The 18673-nt window shown below is 41.8% G+C and overlaps 1 protein-coding gene across 7 annotated transcripts in view; it reads left to right on the plus strand.

The window, feature by feature from the left end:
• Window positions 1–18673, plus strand: part of STARD13 (StAR related lipid transfer domain containing 13) — a 286278-nt gene that overhangs the window by 200737 nt on the left and 66868 nt on the right. The window contains exon 1 of one of the 7 annotated variants that reach the window (XM_041416103.1): window positions 13166–13367. The exons of the other annotated variants lie outside the window; for them this stretch is intronic. The gene's annotated coding sequence lies outside the window, so the exon portion shown is untranslated. Of the gene's footprint in view, window positions 1–13165; window positions 13368–18673 lie in introns of those variants that run through there. 7 annotated transcript variants of the gene reach the window in all.

An 18673-nucleotide genomic window follows, 5' to 3' on the forward strand; every position in this document is an offset into this window, starting at 1 on the left:
AAACCACCTTCTGTCAAAATAACTTCTGATATGAAAACTTTCTTTTCCTAAAGTTTTGGAAAACTTTAAAGCAGTTCTGAGATATTGATAACATACGAATATCTTTACAATGTCTTTACAATGCTGGCACTGCAGAACTCTTCAAGTATACTGTGCTTTCTACTTTTTGTGTTAGAAAAGGAAGTGCAAAGGGAGGGAATCTGAAAGTAGCTACAACATTTCATACTTTCTGTTGCTGTAGGTATGGGAGTAGCCTTTTGATAGTATAAACTCATCACATGCGTTGACATATTTTTGTACATTGTGCCGTGAAGCCAGACAAGGAAATTGCTGAATTATATCACAAACAATCTGATCTACAAACAAACTGACCTGCTATGCATATTTCTGGCTTAAGAGAAGAATTAAGTTGATTGTGTGAAATAAACCTGAGCTTTTTACCACAAGTACATCCCTGAAAACTGAAATTCTATCCTGTGTGTGAGTAAAAATTCATACACCCTTAACTCTTTGAGGGAAACTGAGGAAAAATCTTTGGATGCCTTGTTAGCAGTTATCTTGATTGGAGGGATTTGTCTCTAAGTTTTCACTATTCCTTGCTCAGCAAGTTGCACTGATCACAATTGCCACCAAGCCAACATCCCTTCCTCATCTGAAAATCCAATTGCCATTCTTTTTTAAGTCACATACCTTGCCTACATCCTTTGTTGCTGTTGCAGCCTTTTAGCTGGCCTTCAGAGTGCTGTCCAATTGCAGTTACCTTCTTGCACAGGACTTTGGCAAAATGTGTCGACTCTCCCTGCTGGCTGCCTTGACATCCACACAGTACTGGAGCTCTCGTGCACCCATTTGCAAAGATCTGTAAACTGCAGGTCATCTTAACCTTAGGGAGCCTTCACTGTTTGCTGTCCAGAGGTACACAGCTGAAACTCCATGTTATAGGGAAAAAGATTTTGAAGGATGACTTCATGGCCTTCTCAGAGCTGGTGGAAACATTGCATTTCACTCCCTGGACATGTGCAGGAAGAACCATGCAACAGAGCTCTTTGCTTACAGCCTCCCTCTTCCCCCCAGTAATTATAGTCTTGTTTGCCAAGCCAAATGAAGAGCTGGCAGGGGGAAATGCACGTGGTGCTAAGCAAGTCCTTCCCTTTGCACGTATGTGCTGTTACATGCCTATAGCAATAATAATTCTAATTTGTCCATGTGCTGCACAGAGGAGTGCTTCAAGATACACATCTCTCTTAAGCTCCTTCACAGAGCCTTTACAAGCAGCATGTGTATGGAAAGAATTCAACAGCTCTGGAGTGCATCACAGATATGTTTGTTAAAGTAGTGTGTGTATGGTGGTTTTTGTTAGTGGACTATTAAGTAATGAAAAACTTAGTCATGTAACTTCGGCTTTGATTTCCATTCTTATTAGTGCTGCTAACACATCTCTGATACAGCTGAGTTGCAGTTGTACAAGGGAGGATTAGCTTGATTCCTAGCTTTATTAATGATGCTGATACTGTTATTTTATTAAGGTTCTTGTTATTTTTGCTTATCTTGGATGGCTCTGAGAGGTTTTTTATGCAAGTAAAAAGAAGGGGTATGAACTCTGTGGTAAATCCACTGACTCAGTTTAATATTGACAGCTTTATCTGGACTTAAGCCACTGTATATAGGCTCCAAATCTGAGCTGACTTCTGACTGTGAGCACGTAAGAATTTTACTCTTTTTTTTTTGTGAATTTGGTAGTGTTTCAATGTTTGCTGTAGTCTTGTAAGTCTAGATGGTTTAAGGTTCATTCAGTGTGTGAGCTGGCCATCTGCTCTCAGTAATTGCAAATTCACTTCCAGTATTAATGAACTGTTCCTGTGTTCTTGCATTTCCCTGAAATGCCTCCGGCAACTGTTCCTTCCTCACATGGAAAAGTCACAGCAGCTGTGGGATTCACAAGGACCTCAATGCTTGTCTCTTGCTACACTTCTGGCAGCAAACCTCAAAGTACAAATAACTTTTCTAACTGCCTAATAACTGCAAACCCATTAAGTGTAAATTCTGTGACACCAGAAAAAAAAACCCAACCAAACCACTTGCTTTAAAAGAGTCTTAATGGGATTAGAGACTGTATGAACACCTGGGGCTGCTCTCAGGCCCGCCTAACTGGAACATGTTAGAGATAAGGACCCAGTTTTTCCTTGACTGTTAGCCAGAGGGACTGCAAGCTGCTCAGTGAAGCTGGGGCTGGAAGCTGGAGGTGGGGATGTGCTTCCACATCTGCAGGCACCCCCCTCCCTCAAAGTTGCCTTCATAAAGTGGAAAAATACTCATGCCACTTCCCACATTTTTCTTTTGCCAACAAACCACCAGAGTTCTGTTTTCTTGACAACAACAACAAAAAATGTTGTCTTTGTGAATGCAGCCAGATCTGTCTTAAATTTATTTACCCTCCTTTGATAAAGGACCAGTCCCAGCAACAGCCCCAGACAGTGCTTGCACACTGCTCTCAGCACACTGGTTTGATGTGCTGGGTGTGCTGCACCCTTCACTAAGTGGGTGTTGATCTCCTCCTGCTCTGGAGCTGCTGTCACAGCATGAGATCTACTGTGGCATCCCTGCATGCTGCATCAGGACAAGCCAAGTGCCACAGCCCAAGGATCCCCATCACACCATGCTGGGAGGGCTGTCAGCCCTACCAGGGCAAGGGGCATCAACCCCCAGTCTCCTGCACTGAGGTACTTACCAACAGCTGCCACTAAATATCCTTATGAAATGCAAAAGCCAGCATCCTCTTCTTCCACCCTGAACTGCCCGAATTGTACACTTGAACACAATGTACTGATCACTAGTTTCCTGTAAAATAGCCATCCAAGGACGCAGTGGCACTCACATTTTACATCATACCTTAATGCTTTTGAGGTGTCTGACCACCAACCAGAAGGTACTTAAACCCAAATTCCCCAGTCTTAATAGAATGTTTCACCACAAGGTTGCCAAGTACTTGAAAGCAATACAAGACAAATAAATACACATTTTTACTGAGGTCATTGGTTTTTATTGGGCTGCACTGAAATATCATTTTAGGAACTGTGTGACATTTATGCTGTTTAATGATCTGTGGCACAAGTGTGGAACACGACAGAGGTTGCAGAAGACACAAAAGTATTTAACTAATCCAGATAGCAGAACGTAAAGAAACTTAAAATGGGACATAATGAAGCTAGGTGTATGCCCAGCACAGATGAAATTCAACATTGCAAAAAGCAGGACAATTAATAGCTGTGGAGAATAATCTGATCTACATTGACCCTTTGTAGTTTTCTAGATAGCCTGTCACAAGCTTGCAAGAAGACACTTAGATGTGATTGCCAGCCTGAGGCTCTGTAAGGGCCATGTTCCTGTGCCTCCTGTGGAAGTCCCGGTTTGATGTTATTCCCTTAGAGCACAGCTCTGGGCAGGTCTCCTAATTTTCATCTGTTTCCCTGTGTCCCTCACAGAGGGGTAGGATATAATCTCTGAATAACCAGGAAAGCCCCACTTGGAGTCAAACTGGAGAAATTGAGTATTGCTTCTTTTTCTTATACTACCCCTATGTATTTCTCAGCGTACTGAGAAACACCCTCATATTTCTTCCCCACGAACCAGCCTCCACGGTGTTTTCGTGTGCACATGTGTTTGTTGCTGTAGTTCTCCAGCAAACACTGCTCATTAAATCCCCCTCATGCTTGGCATCCTTTCTGTTGAGCTTGCCAGGGTCCAGTGAGTGATGTTCAAAAAGCATAATTAATTTTAAAAGTGACCCATTAAATTTGGCTACCCATTGTTTACTTTGGGCTTGTCACAGAGGAGTAGCTTCCCCCCAGTCAGCTGTAGCTTCTCATTTTTCTGATCACCCTCCTCATCCATCTCCTCCTCAGGTTTCCAGTTCCGAGCTGACCACCCACAGCAGGTCCTGCTGCTGCCACTGGCCTGCCAGGACTGAGGTGCCTCGCTGCTCTGAGGAAGTGTTATGTTTTAATGTCAGAAGAAAATGATGTCTCATTTTTGGTGTTTCCCGTTCCTCCTCTTCGCTGGGTTGTGAGAGCCGGGCCAGGGCAGCGTAAGGCCTTCACGGCCTCTAGTGGGCAAGGGCCAGAGCTGCAGGGCTGCCCGGCTGCTACCATGGAAAACTGGATTTTCTGTAAATGGGAACATGTTTGCCTTGGTTTCCTATGGAAACAAGGCTTGTGCAAACACTCCCTCTGTGTGCGCTGTCTCCACGCCCTCGGCAGCTCCGGAGCCTGATTCAAGGTTTGTTTGACAGTTGTGCGGGGATTTCACAAGCAGTGCCACCAGCGTTTGTGTCAATAGGTGTGCCTGTGGCAAGGGGGAGCATTCATGTGTTTTCTAACAGCAAGGTTATTATTGTGCAACTTCACCCAGTACAGGACACCAAAAATAATGGCATCGGAGAGGGTTTGCATGTATGGGAAAAGCTGCTTTGAAGTCCCCTGTGAGTCACATTTGTACATGTGCCCATAGAAATCCTGACCTTTAGTTTTGTGTGATAATTTGATTCTTGGAGACTTTAAAAACATGTCTTTTCCATGACACTGTCAGATAGTCCGGCTGGGAAGGGAGAGGGGAGACTCCATGTTGCTGGGACTACCCAGGCCATCACAGCACCCTGCCCACTTTATTGCTTATAAACCTAAACTGGTGCTTGAAAAACCCAAATCTTGTATTTTCTTTCTGGTTTTAGCCTCCCTCTTTAGACTGGTTTGCAACAGCAGTCATTGAACACAGCAAATAAAAATGAAGCTCAGAGATGGATTCTTCATGAGAGTTCAGAGAAGCAGTTTCCATGTCAGTAGGAGCAAAGGAATTAATTTAGACCACTTAAAACTTTCCTGCAAATTGGCTGCACATGTGATACCTTTTCTTTTCTTTTCTTTTCTTTTCTTTTCTTTTCTTTTCTTTTCTTTTCTTTTCTTTTCTTTGTTTTTGCTTGGCTGTATTAAAGATGGGAGAAAAGATATGGCTGGACAGCGGGCTCACTTTGGGTTAATCCAACAAGCAGTGCTTCAAGTGAACAAGTGAAAATGTGTTGTGTCCTTAATCATGGCTTGCTTCTTGCAACATTTTTCCTTGAAAATCTCTTTCTCAAGTCACAGGTTGAATGCCTTGGTTTACTTAGAGCATCCAAAAATATTTTTTAAATATAGTGAGATGGATTTAGATTGAAGTTGTAGGAAGTTGATCTGTAAGTGTTACTGAAGTGGTTAGGATGGGATGTTCATTTTAGAAGCACTTATTTCTCATGTGTTGCAAACACTTGAAATTACAGAATTACTGGTAATGACTTTTCTGAGTTCATACCACAAATGCCAAGCCAGAAAAGACTGAAAATGACTCGCATGGAACCATTCTGCTTTGTCCTTGGATACAGAGTATTTCACAGAGGTTTTTTTTACCCTGTCTTTTTTCCTAGAAGTGATTTTTAAAAACAAAACCGCAGTGTGGCCTTTTAGTGCTAGGAAGTCTTTGTTGCTTTTGCCAAGAGAGTTAGAGAAGGACAAGACCAAGTGTGGCATCATTGCCAAATGTGGTATGCAGAAATAGGTCTAATTGGGACCATCTTAGGAGGTAGTAGTGTATTGTAAGTTAAATCAAATATTGCTGTCTCCAACTCTTCTGAAAAATCCTTTCTTTCTGTTCCCTTGTACTAATGCTCTTCATTTCTAAAACCCAGTAGTGGCCTCTGCCTTGGCTGCATTGATTGTAAATGATAGTCTCTCATGTCTGGGTACCTTCCCAGCACTGACATACATAATCAAGATCCTTATATCAAATCTCACTTTGCAGGAAATTACTTTGGGAGAATCCATCATCTTCTTTGCCCAAAGCTGCATGATGTACTGCCAGTTTTTGTTTTTCTTTCATTTTTCTCCCTCTGTAAATCATGCTAAAAGGTCTGAAGGATGATGGCAATAGAAATATGATTAGTGAATTTTTTTGTGCGTATGTGTGTTGAAAGAAAATGAATTTGTCAATATCATAACTGACCAAAGAACCAAATGTCAGATTTTTTTGATTTCTGAAAGGTCAGGAAGACAATGTTTTGTACCTCAATCATGCTGATTTTTGCTCAAAAAGAATCTTTACATGTTTAAAAAATAAATTTTGTATTGTTAAATAGTCACAAACCAGACTCATTTACTTTCTCTTCAGTCAGTATGAGGATGAGAGAATCACACACTGAGGGGCATTGTTAACATAGAGAATTCAAAATAAACCACTACTGTCTTGATTACAGCCTGTTAAGCTTCAGAGTAGTTCCTCAGATGAGTCGTCAGCATGTTTTTTTCCTGATGATTGAGACAGGGATGTGCAGAAAAACTTTGTCTTTTCTTCTTGGTTAGGGACAATTTTCTCCTGTGATAAGAAGTACTGTTCCTTAATTTTAACAAATCCCACCTTAAAATCTCTGGAAATGCATGATACTCTGTGAGAGGTGTGAGTGGAGCTGGTTTTGTTGCAGAAGGTCTTATGTATATGGATGTGTTGTGAAAACTTCATGTTTTCAGTGGAAGTGAAAGAGGAGATGCTGGGACATTTGTTTCCTCCCAAGCTCCAGTTTGCAGTAGTAAAGGTAGCAAAAAAACTTGTACCAGGAGAGCGGCTTTGTGGAGAACTCTGCTAGTCTGATTTCCTAAGTATGGCTATGAATTTTTGCATGTAAATGTAAGAGCTGAGTTGCCATAGGGCATTTAAGACCTAACATCCTTCACTCAACAAATACACTTTCTGTGAAGGGGCTTTCAGATGCTGGGAACGTTCTGGCCATAATTTTAAAATATCTGCATTTAGATGCTGTTATTTATTTCTGATCTGGAAATGTATTTTGGTCAAGCCTTAAGAAAATTAGTATCAGTAGCACATCAACTTTGAGATTCCATATATCCTATGGAATGTGGAATATCCTATCCATAATACCTTGATGTATTTGATAGGGTCTCAGATCCTGTTTGCTCATAAAGAGATGTTTGGGAAGATAGCAGTCTAGTCAGATAAATTACCTGAAATGGTCACAGACCTGGCTCTGAGATTTAATGGTAATAAATCTATACCTAGTGCTGTGACACAGTCAGCTGCCTTAACCAGAGCTGCTGTGAGACACAAGAAATTTCACCCTGGGCAGTGACCATACCTGTTACAGAAACCTCAACAGTCCCACTGGAGCAGCATTTGGAAGGAGGCCCTTAAAGTCTTAGGCAGTACAGGATGTGTTCTCGGCCTTTTACTGCTCCCCAAGCCACTGGTGCTCTAGCACTTGGCTGGCTATTTGTGGAACACTCTGTTTCCATATGTATTAGTGCTCGAAACCATTAAGTGTTCCACAGCTCTTTTACAAGAGGAGTAATTACATCCTGTTGGCAGAAATTACTCCCGCTGTTTAATTTGGAAACCATATTCTTTGCTTCCAGCCTTGTGTTGTTACACAGCAAAGAGTGGCTGCATGTTCTGCCCAGGGTGGTGGCGCTTCTCTCTGACCTGTGCATGGGGGATCATAACGATGGTGGTGCTGTCCCTCAGGATGACATTTCAGGTTTGTCTGTGAACAGGTTAATTTTAAATGGTGCAGGCATATAGATTCAGAAATCCAACATTTATTCACAGCAACAATAATATCTTTTCTAGTCTCATTTCCCTGCATAAGGGATGCTGGGCCAACCCCCGGGTCCATTGGGTCTTGAGGCAAATGCTGATGCTGAACTTTTCTCTCTTACTCTGTCCTTTTAAAACCTTTTATGTTCAGAAAGAAACTAGCACTGCAGATGATTATTGTCAACTAATGGTGTTTTTAATTACTGATTTTCAGCACACCCAATTAACTTTCTGCTGAAAACAAGGATTTTTTTCCTCCCTTGAAGCAAGCCAGTGATTCATATTTTAATATAAGCTTCTTAAAGTTTTGACTCATGCAGCAATTCCAAGAATTTTTATTTTGACTCTTTGAAGCATTTTAACATAATAATGAAATACTGTGCCTCTGTCATCCACAGAGTGAACCTCATGTTAAGCAGGGCTTGCCATCATTGAAGCATGGCAAGTGCCATTTTCAGGGCTGTTGAGATGCCATGTCACACAGTGTCCCTGCTGCGGGAGCGTACAGCCACACTGACCCAGCCCAGCCTGCAGGAGCACAGAGGCGAGGGAGAGGTGCCATTGAACCGAGCGTGGCACTGCTGGTCCTTGGGAAGGGAAAAATATTGGGAAACAGTGCTTGCTGAAGAGTGTTTGGAATCAGGATGGAGTTTGTCAGCAGATCAGTTCACTCAAACCAAAGGGAATGGCGTTGGGCTGGGCTCTGGGAGCCCCTGCTTTGCCCGTAGACAAGCGGGAGATCAGCAGTCCTTTGGTTGCGTGATGAGTAAAGCAGAGAGGCGCTGTTTGGCTTTCATAAGTGAGACTCAAGCTGTAGACTCCAGAGATGAAAAACATTTATGTTGGCTATTAAAAGGGAACACATGTGACACAGAGATATGCCATTTTAACTCCAGAGATTTTCCAGCAGAAGAAAGACTAAATGAGGACCGAGCGTACATGAGAGAGGTTTTTCTGAAAAGTAAGTTAGGTAATGCATACTTTGATTCTTCAAAGAATGTTTTTAATTTAAAATGCAAAAGTGTATGGCTTTCTCATCAAGTGGAGATAGCACAACTGTCCTACTTTACGTAACAACCACAATACTAATTGAATGACAAATAGTTCAGGATCTCTTTGGGAAATGGCAGTCAGAGGTAAGAGCATCTGCTGCATGAAAGCTGCTCAGGAGAAAATCCCCCGGTCAACATGCTATTATTACAGTTTTCTGTTTTAGATAGGAATTTTTCATTTTGCTTTTTTTATTTTGATTTTCCCCAAAATATCCATTTTGGTGCAGAGTTTCAAATATTAATAACGCAGTATTATTTTTCCTTTCCCCCTTGTCTTCTTGATGAAAGTGATGCAACACTTTATGCTCCTTCATCTCTATAACTTATCAAATTCCATCATCTTTAGGAGAAAATATGAGTATGTTTCTAAGTGAAACCTGAAAATAGGGTTTGTCTCTTCCTGGTAGCACAAAGTAAACCCTTTGCCTCAAGTCCTCCTCCAGAATCTGCCAGGATTAACAGAGGACATGCAATAAGAAAGTGGGATGAAAGGAAGGGGTCATGCAGTGGGGCATTGGCTCTGTGTGCCCTTCCTCTGCAGGCAGCTCAGTTTGCAGTTGTACCATGGTTATCAGTGGCATGGTAGCAGGATTAGGGAAAAGCAGCAGGAAATTCTGGCAAAATCTGGGAGGCTGGCAGTTGTGAGCAACAGAGGAGATCAAAGGCTTGAGTGTGTTTGCAGACTGGAGAATAATTGCAAGTCACTCCCAAAATGTGGGCAGGCAGTGCAGCCTGGCCATCGGCTCTGTCTGGCAGTGTATTCCCATGGGAGAGGTGAATACCTGGCACAGGGGGGCACATCTGCAATGCTGCACTCAGTTCTCATTCCCTGTGATCCAACCCCCATTCAGTTGGCATCAGGGTATTCCGAAAAGGTGTTAGAGGAGAAATGGCTTCTTATATCAAAGGAGGCTGAAACAGGGTTTTGCTGTAGTCTCCAGGATCCAAAGATCTCCTGGCTGGTCTTGTTGCCTTCAACTGGATGGTGAAAAATAATGAGGAGAACTTGAGGTGAAAGACCCAAGTATAGCTCAGCTGTGGAGAAGTTTTAGTTGAAAATGGATGTTCAGACTATCAGAGAAGGAAGGCTGCAGAGGATCTGTAGGCAGACACAAGTGCTCGTCTTCACAGATAAGCATCTTCATCTTGCTCACCTTTCCATCAGTGTCCTCATACTTGTTGTTTTCTTCTCAAAGAACTCAAGGCTTTCCCACATCTGTCTAGTGTCTCATGCACTCTGTCTTAGCAAAGAAAAATCTGACAGTAAGAAGAAATAATGTGCTCTTGAGTACTTTAGAGTTTTAGGATGCAAAATGTGAGGTTTTTAATAATTCTATTCACCACATTATAGGCAAATACACTACAGTCAGAGTGCCTTTAAACTGTTAAAAGTTTTCCCCAGACAAACTCAGGGTAGAAGGCTTGACATATTAAATATATACAATTCCTGAAAAGAGTTCACAGCCAAGCCAGCAGGGCTATCCTGGTTGCATGGAGAATTCTGATCTCTTCTAGTTACAAGTCACTGGAGGTAAATGGCAAGTTATTTATTCCTTCTCCTTCCCCTTCCCAGTGCAGTTATGGGAGCTGAAACCATTTGTGAGCTCGGTGTGCCAGCAGGGTCTCAGCAAATCTCACAACCATTTCCAGGTGAGGGAGAAGTGAGGGCTGCATAACAGTGAGAGGAGGAACTATCCTGCTGTCCTTCATCCCTGGGATAATGTCTGTACTACCAAAAAAGGGAGAGTGAGGGATCCCACAGCCAGGGAACACAGATGGACTCATGTTCACACTGCTTAGCAAGAAGTTGGCAGAAGTGGTACAAAACAGGGACCAACAATGCAGGGGATTGTTTCCTGGGACCTGAGCTCGCTCCATGGTCTTGGGTTCAGCCATACTGGGTTGCTGTAGGGCTTTGTTCACAATTAGCAAGTAGTATGGCCCAATTAAAGGTTTGCAGAGAGAAAAAGTCCTGATAAACCATCATCTATGCTGACTACATTTTGCTGGCTTATTGGGGATTACTCTAGTTTGGGCCTGTGAACTGAACACTCACTGGTGGTTACAGCAGATCTTCCCTTTCACCCCCAAAGAACTCAGTGCACTTTCTGGAGCTAAACCACATGGAGGACAATGTATAATAAATATATTTATTTCCACCTGCAGCAAACATTTTCTTGTTATTCAGGTGATGGTCAGCAATCTCAGGGCAGAGAAAGAGCAAATCTTGTCCTTTGTACCATAAACATTACTCCAGACATTAAACAAAATGCTCTATAAAAGTCCTTGGATGATCTCCAATCTATATAGTGCATGTTACACCATTGTATTGAGTATTTAATCTCTTTGGAAACCTTTGCTGGAGATTCAAAATTCTATTATTCATCTGGATATGTACTACTGATGGGTCTCATTTATGGATTCTCAAGTACACTTTAAAGGTCAAGCAAGTAATTTTAATCGGTTATGTGGGGGTTTTTTGACAACTGATAAGTACTGAATGTTCCACAGCACCTGGAAAGCAGATTTGCTATATTTACCATTACATATTTGGATTGGGTGCAGGGATAGTGCTTCGCCCACACTCATTTCACTCTCCATCATCAAATTACTTGCACTGATCAACCAGTGCGTCCACAGGAGAGCACTGTCATTGCAGCGCTTCAGATCTGAGTCACAGCTTGGACAGGGGCCCAGGACCTGTGTCTTATGGCTGCTGGTTAACAGAGTAGTGGCTGCATCACAGTGGTGTTGTCCTTGGCTCTAAGAATTCCTGGCTACTTAATCCATACTGCTTTCTCCTGGCCTGCCAGGCTAATAACTGTTCGGGAATTAGTCTGGTGTGGTTGTTCTGAAATTCTTGTGTTCAGGTCACTCATGCTGTGGTGGTGGAGATCATAAGGTGACAACTAACTGTCCTCACTTCCTGTCTGCAGAACTGAAAGCAAAGAAAGTGAGAATATTTTCAACAGTATCAGTCATGGACTGGGAGCAAGGCTTGAGCTCAGGTGCTGTGGCATCAGCTTCTATGAGGTGAACAAAAGGGCTGTCTGCAGTGCTTGTGGGAGCAGCAGTACCTATGGGGATGAGCAGAAAGGCTGATCAGCCTCAGAATGAAACCAGGAGATTCTTCAGCTTAGGGAAAAAAGACAGTCAAATTGGATCTGACAGAAACCCACAGATTCATCTATCATGTGGAAAAACTGAACTTGGGAGGATTTTTGGGCATGTAATGAAGTGGTTAGAGAGTCGGAATAAATAGACAAAAGTGCTTTTTTTGGTGTTTTTCCACTGCATTTTTGGAACACTGTAGGGTAGGGTAGATGAGACTCAAAAAGGGATGAGATCCACTCATAGAAGACCAGTGATGCAATAGTTCAGCTCCAGCAGCTGGCAAGAGAAGCCCACGGGTCTCAAGTTGAGCAGCACACTTGGGGAAGAGTTGCTGTGGCACATGCTACTTGTGCACACTTCCCCAGTCAGAAAGCCGAGGAGTCCTTCATCAAGACTCCAGCAGCAGCTCAGCTGCTCTTCAGTGTGGGCAGTAGTCAGCGGAACTCACGGGCCACAGGACACAGGCAGCTGTTAGTAAGGAAGGTTTTAGCCCTGGCAACACTTTAGCTGGGATGCTGCTTTCACCATAGAAAAATCCTAGAGAAAGCACCAGGATTTTGCAGCCCATTTAGACTGTATCCAGATCTGCCCAGTCATTTTTCATTTCCACAGCACAGTTTCTTAAGAAAGAAGATCTGGAAGGTGGAGAATTAGAACAATTAACAGTTTACAGAAACTGGGCTCTGTTTTGCTGTTTTCATGGGAACAAAGTTTGTAGTGCTAGTTTTATGGTACCACCTTGCTTTTATACTCCATGCTTTGTTAAACATGGTAATGAGCTCAGCGCTGCGTAGTGCATTTAGTCCTGTGCAGAAAATAAAAGTATTTCTTGCCCACACTTCAGAAGAGCTGCTGTGATGGTAAAGTCTCTTTCAAGCTTAGGGCTGCTAGCCTAAACAGTATGTACACTGGGCTGGTCTGTCAGAAAGCTTTGTACTGCAAATGTAAATTTATCTTTGTAAGAATGACAAGCTCCTGTTCAAAGCACAGCGCTATATAAAGCAGTTCACCGAGGCAGTAGGTTTAACCATATTCTCCCCCCTCCCCTCGGAACAGAGAGGAGTTTTGTATTACATTAATCAGCATCTAAGCCCTGAAGGTCACAATTATCTGGCCACTATTTTTCAGTATTAGTGATTTTAGTACATGATTAACTTTCATGTGTGCATCATTAAGATGAGGAATTGTTTTTGAAGTTTCAAATAGAGCAGCAGGTCTTAGCTGTAGTATTTGCCATACTTGCCCAGCCACTCTTAAAAGGGATGATTTATAGAAAATCCAGCTGTGAGTTTTCGTTTCTTCAAGAGCAGGAGGCGGGACTAAGAACAACCTAAAACCAAGCGGAGCATTGATCAGAGTAGAAATGATGTAGAGCACAGCTCCGCAGACAACAGCTAAGCATCGTGGAAGTATTAGCTGGCAGCGATAAGGAGGCGGAAGCAGAGCTCGGTGACAGAGGAGCCATCTGTCAGGAACTGGGAATCCGATTTCAAGAGAGCAGAAAATGAAGTAAAGAAGAAAGTGATTTTGGTTCAGAGGTGCAGTGGAGCCCAAGGATATCTGTGGACAGTAAGTTTCTATACTGGAACAGGGATGTTTAATACAACAGCTAATACTGTTTGAAAGGGCTTTTCAGCTTTGAAAACAGACACAAGTAGCTCCTGTATTAAATAGCTTTTACTTTAAGTTTTTATTTATTTGTAAGATGTAAATAAGCTTATCTGTTTGAGGTGGTATGTTTCAAAACTTGTAAACAAACTTTAAAACTGCTGGTGTCCCTTACTTCAGAGGGTGTTTTTTTGTTTAGTAAGGTCACCTCCTATCGAGGACAAGATTTATTCGTAACCTTTCAGAAAAATATCTTAGAAGAAAAGGCTGTTTTGGCCCCAGCTGCGAGGTGAAAAAGGATAGGCAAGAATATTTTTTCTGGAAAGGGGAAAGGAGTTCCCACCCAAATAGATCTAAACTAACTGGAACTACAGTGTATAAACACCCCGGGGCTAAATCCTACCCTCAGTTACACTGATGTAAGTCAGGTTTAAGTCTAGTGTAGTTAATAAAATTACTCCTGATTTAATTAAGGATAGAATTTGGTTGCACATTTCTTAATAATGAAAAAGCCCCATGGTTCTTTCCAAAGTGCATTTTATGTTAACAGATTATTAAGGACTTGCTTGAAAATATGTTAAAATTAATTGAAAACTCACACTGTGATGCATCTTTTGTCGTATACTTGTATCCTTCTTTGAAATTAGCATAAAAGCCAGCATGAGATATTGTAAGCAATCATATTATTTCTTGTTAGTGGGTTCTCAGATAAGGTTTGTATTGCTCATAATTTCATGCTTGTTTCACTTCAGTGGCTTGTATTTGGGGTGATATGGTTTAATCCTGAAAAGGTTTGTGGAGGTCCAGCTGAGAGCAATAAGATGATATTATCTGTAGCAGAAAAGTGTCAAAGTTCTGTACAAGACCCCAGACTGTCTGATTGGGAGTGAAACTGTTCTATTACAAATTGTACAGAAAAATTACTCTTGTTGCTGTGGTTTTAGTGTACGAGTTAGAAGCAGAAGCATTGGCTGCTGACTGAGAAAAAAAACCCAAAAAAACAAAAAGTAAAACCCACTCACTATTATGGCCCAATATGGATGACAAAACACTGTAGCATGTGTGGGAAAATGGCTGCAGTCCAATGTCTGGAACCATTTATCTTCTGGTAGAGTCTGGAAGATGACTGCTTTATGTATTTTACAGAAATCCCTGCTGATTGATTTCATTTACTTAGGAGGAGGGGTCACAGTGACTGATGGCAGGGACAACTGGGGCAAAACATGAATTCTTTGCATTATCCTGACATCCTGTTCTGGTTGGGGTTATTGGCACCTTTTGAAGGGACCATGCTGGACATGTCTTGCTGCTGCATCTGCTACTGCCCACAGCCAGAGGTTCGCTGCTTTTTCTGGGTCTCAGCAAGCTGAGTGTTGCAAGTTGTGCTTCCACTAGTGCCAGGCACATTCTGGAAATTATGATTTGAAGAGGTTTGAAGGGGAATGGACAGAAATGGGTACAGGTCTCTGTAACCTGCCAAAAGCTTGTCTGATGGTGTGTGCTGTTACTGAAGAGGGAGGAAAGACTTTGTGAAAGATCCGGGGGAAAGTCTGTTTTCAGTTGTGAGGCTTGCAGAAACAGCTTGTCCCTCTTTAGCACAAGAGATTAGTATGCTAGGGTAATGATACTCTTTTTTCTGATGTTTGTTGCTAAAATAGCCTCAATTCCTGTCATTATTTTTATTTATATGGAATAAAGAGCTTGCCAAGCACATTATAAACAACAGGGATATGCTGTACATCAGTGTTATTCATTTATCTCTCTGTTATTTTTGTGCATGCTCTGATGGCCTGTCTGTCAAGGTGTTTGCCTTCAAATCAATTCAGCTCACATCACATCATGACAGGCACTTGTTATATACCAGGCATGTCTACAGGCATTTGCTTTCATGTTGCAGGGAGTGAGTGCCAAGATTTTCATATGATGAAACGAAAGGGTGGGGGATATGTTTTTAGTCAGTAAGTACACTGCTACTGTGTTAACAAACATGGAAAGGAAAATGGATTTTTCAGTTGACAATACCACTTCATTTGGTACCCTTTAGGCTCTTCAAATGGTCCTCTACTAATGATTACAATGCCAAGTCCAACGCAGGACTACATAACAAACCTGGGGAAAGGGAAAATAATTGTGTGTGCCCCACCACATCCAGTTTCGAGGCATAACCACATAGTACAGTCAAGACATTTTTCACTGACAGAGAAAGAAAAAGAGGGTGAGAGTGAGAGAAAGAGAGAAAGAAAGAGAGAAAAAGATAGAGAGAGAGAGAAAAAGATAAAGAGAGAGAGAAAGAAAGAAAGAAAGAAAGAAAGAAAGAAAGAAAGAAAGAAAGAAAGAAAGAAAGAAAGAAAGAAAGAAAAGAAAAATCTTGTACCCAAACTGCTAAGGAAATTTCCTATATTTAGCAAGCATTTTTATCAGAGCAGTAGAAGCAGTTAAGCACTGTGCTTGAACAGTATCCTAAGAATAAACTCAGCATCACCTCTCTTCTGGACAGCATCCTGCCACTGCCCATCATTCAGCCTACTCAGGTTGTTCTTTGGTCTCACTGCGCCTCATGTCTTCTTGATGTGCACTCATTTTCTGTCTCTGTGTTTTGAGGATGTTCTTGTGGCTATCAGACATTTTGTTTTTACTCATGTGTTGACCTCTGATTTTGATTTTTAAGTTTACAGAAATTTAGATTAGTTGTAACCTTTTCTATTTTCTTAATTTCCTTAATTTCCTTAATTTCCTTCCTTACTTCCTTCTCAGACACTATGTGTTTTGGTTATCCTCCCACAGAACAGTTCCTTGGACCCTCACAGAGGCATAGCTGCTTTTTCTCTTCATTAATTTAGTTTGAACCTTTCCTGCTTTTTGGTATATCTAACTCAAGAGAACAGTGGGTAGTGCCATGGGTTCCAGAGGAAGGTGCCAATTACCTTCCTTGGTTATGCCACTGAGCTGCCTGATGATCCAGAACAAATTTAGTGTCCCAGTTCCTTTTTTTAGATCTGTCTTTATCACAGGGTTCTTGATGGGGTCTCTCTTCCTTTAGAGAGAGAGAGTGCTGGTAAACAACTCCACTGTAAGTCCAGTGTTTCACTTTAGTCTTGAATTAGGGGAAAAGAGTGGTCTGAGCTGATGCAAGTTTGTTTTTCCATCCAATGGGACTGCATTCTCCTAGTAATTTGGAGCACATTTGAGGAATTTTAGCCCCTAATCACTCCACTTCCGTAAGGGTGGGTAGGGTGGTGTGGTTAGGCTCCAGCCCTTTAGTTTGCTGCCCATGCAGTCCCTACATTTTTATTAGTCAGCTCTTAAATCTCTTCATTACATGGAATCATTTTTTGTGTGGCCACTACAAAAGAGAGTGCAAGTTCTTACAAATAAAATATCTCAGACCATATTTTAGACATGTTGCATATTATCCCATTTTTAAACAAATTTTGTCCATTTGTGCTTTGTGATATAGCACGTGACAAGCATGGGGTGGGTGGTAGAGCTACAGCTGCCTCTTGTTTTCTTATCAGATATTGATAAAAACAGTAAATTAGATTAAAAAAAAAAAAAACAAAAGCAAACAAAACAAAAAAAAAAAGGCACTCTGTAGGCTGTGGAACATTGTGAAACCACCCACTGAATGTCTGCGCAAGACATACGGCAGCAGCCAAGCTGTTATGTACTAAATGAGTTCAGAGTGGGGGCCAACTGAATGCAATGCATAAGTGATTTACTTACTCATTTATAACCCTAACCTAGAATCGTGATTGTTTGCCATTCCGTAAAAAGGATGACTTTATGTGACCCTTTAAAGCCTTCAGCATTAAGTAGCATTAAGTTGATGGCTACTTGTTTTGTACCTTCAGAGAAAAATTATGCATAAATCAAGTTGGCTTTCCTTGTAATGCACTCATAATTTTCACAAGCAAAACTCCCACCCAAAACCAGTGATCAAACATGGTTTCTTGAACTCAGAAAGGTCACCTCCTAAAAAAATATGGAAGTATAATATTCAGGCCACCCATGCAATTTTTTTTCTTGGCTAGGACATTACTTTAATTAAGTCATTGTAAGGTTAAAATAATAATAGGGTTCTGATGTAAGCAGATAAAATACAGAGAAGCTACATTAAATTCAGTTTCCATCCACCAAACACATCTAGAAGAGATAAGCTCACTTGCTGTTTAAACATTTTGCACAGGGACAGACAGGATGGGCTGAGGTTGAGTCCAGAATGTTCTGAGGTTTATGTATTTAAATCAAGCCCTTAGCATTGTTTTTGTTCCTTAATTACCTCTGGTTTGTTGATTTATTGATGCTTTTGAAAGCAAGTAGACTCAGTAAAACAGAATCGTTCTGTGTCACGTAAAATTTCCTCTTATATCTGTGGATGTTATAGACAAAAGGAAAGGATTGATGGAGGGAATTTCTGTGGAGATGGTAAAACAAGTGGTAGATGTCTCTAAATGGTGGAATTGAGCTACCGAATTGCAAATGAATGGAAGGTCTTGTGAAATCACTAATTAGGGCTGTCTCAGTTCTTGAAATCTGCCAGTGCAGCCAACAGTTTATGCGGAAGGAGCCTGGGAACCAGCAATCCTGCAAAAGGGGTTGGTGGCTTCAGTGTCTTCATGGAGTGTTGCTGGGAGAAGTGATGCTGAACTCACCCCTTCAGTGTGACATGTCCTTTCCATTTGGGGGTGACTTTATGGGAAATAGTAGCGCTGTGCTTTAGCTTTTGCTATACAGGCTTTGAGCAGGGACAAAAACTGCAAATGGCAGTCCTTTGCCAGACATGAGCACTTTTGTACCATTGAAAAGTCACAACATGGTCTCTACTGATTTCGTTTCAGGGAAATACTTGGAGACTGCACCTACTCTCTGCTGCCCATGTCCTTGGGGCCCCCATTTCTGTACCTAAACTCCAGTTCCAAAAAGAACCTCTGCATCTTCTTTTCCAGCACAGCAGAGCGTAGCATTGAGGCATTGCTCTTTCTGTGTCTCTGCTGTGTCTGTGCATCCCAGCTGGTACACCTAAAGCAGGGGGTGGGCCCTCACTTGTCACAGAAGAAGAGTTCAAAGATGCATAGAATGGTTTGGGTTGGAAGGGGCATTAAAGATCATCTAATTCCAAACTCCTGCTGTGGGCAAATGCACTGTCCACTAGATCAGGTTGCTCAAAGCCCTACCTAATGTGGCCTTGAGCACTGCCAAGGATGGGGCGTCCACAACTTCTCTGGGCAGATTTAGAAGATTTGTTCAGGAGATGTTTGATTTGTCAC

This window comes from Onychostruthus taczanowskii, unplaced genomic scaffold (genome assembly GCF_017590055.1).
Source record: "Onychostruthus taczanowskii isolate IOZ18803 unplaced genomic scaffold, ASM1759005v1 scaffold50, whole genome shotgun sequence".
NCBI classification, from domain to species: domain Eukaryota; kingdom Metazoa; phylum Chordata; class Aves; order Passeriformes; family Passeridae; genus Onychostruthus; species Onychostruthus taczanowskii.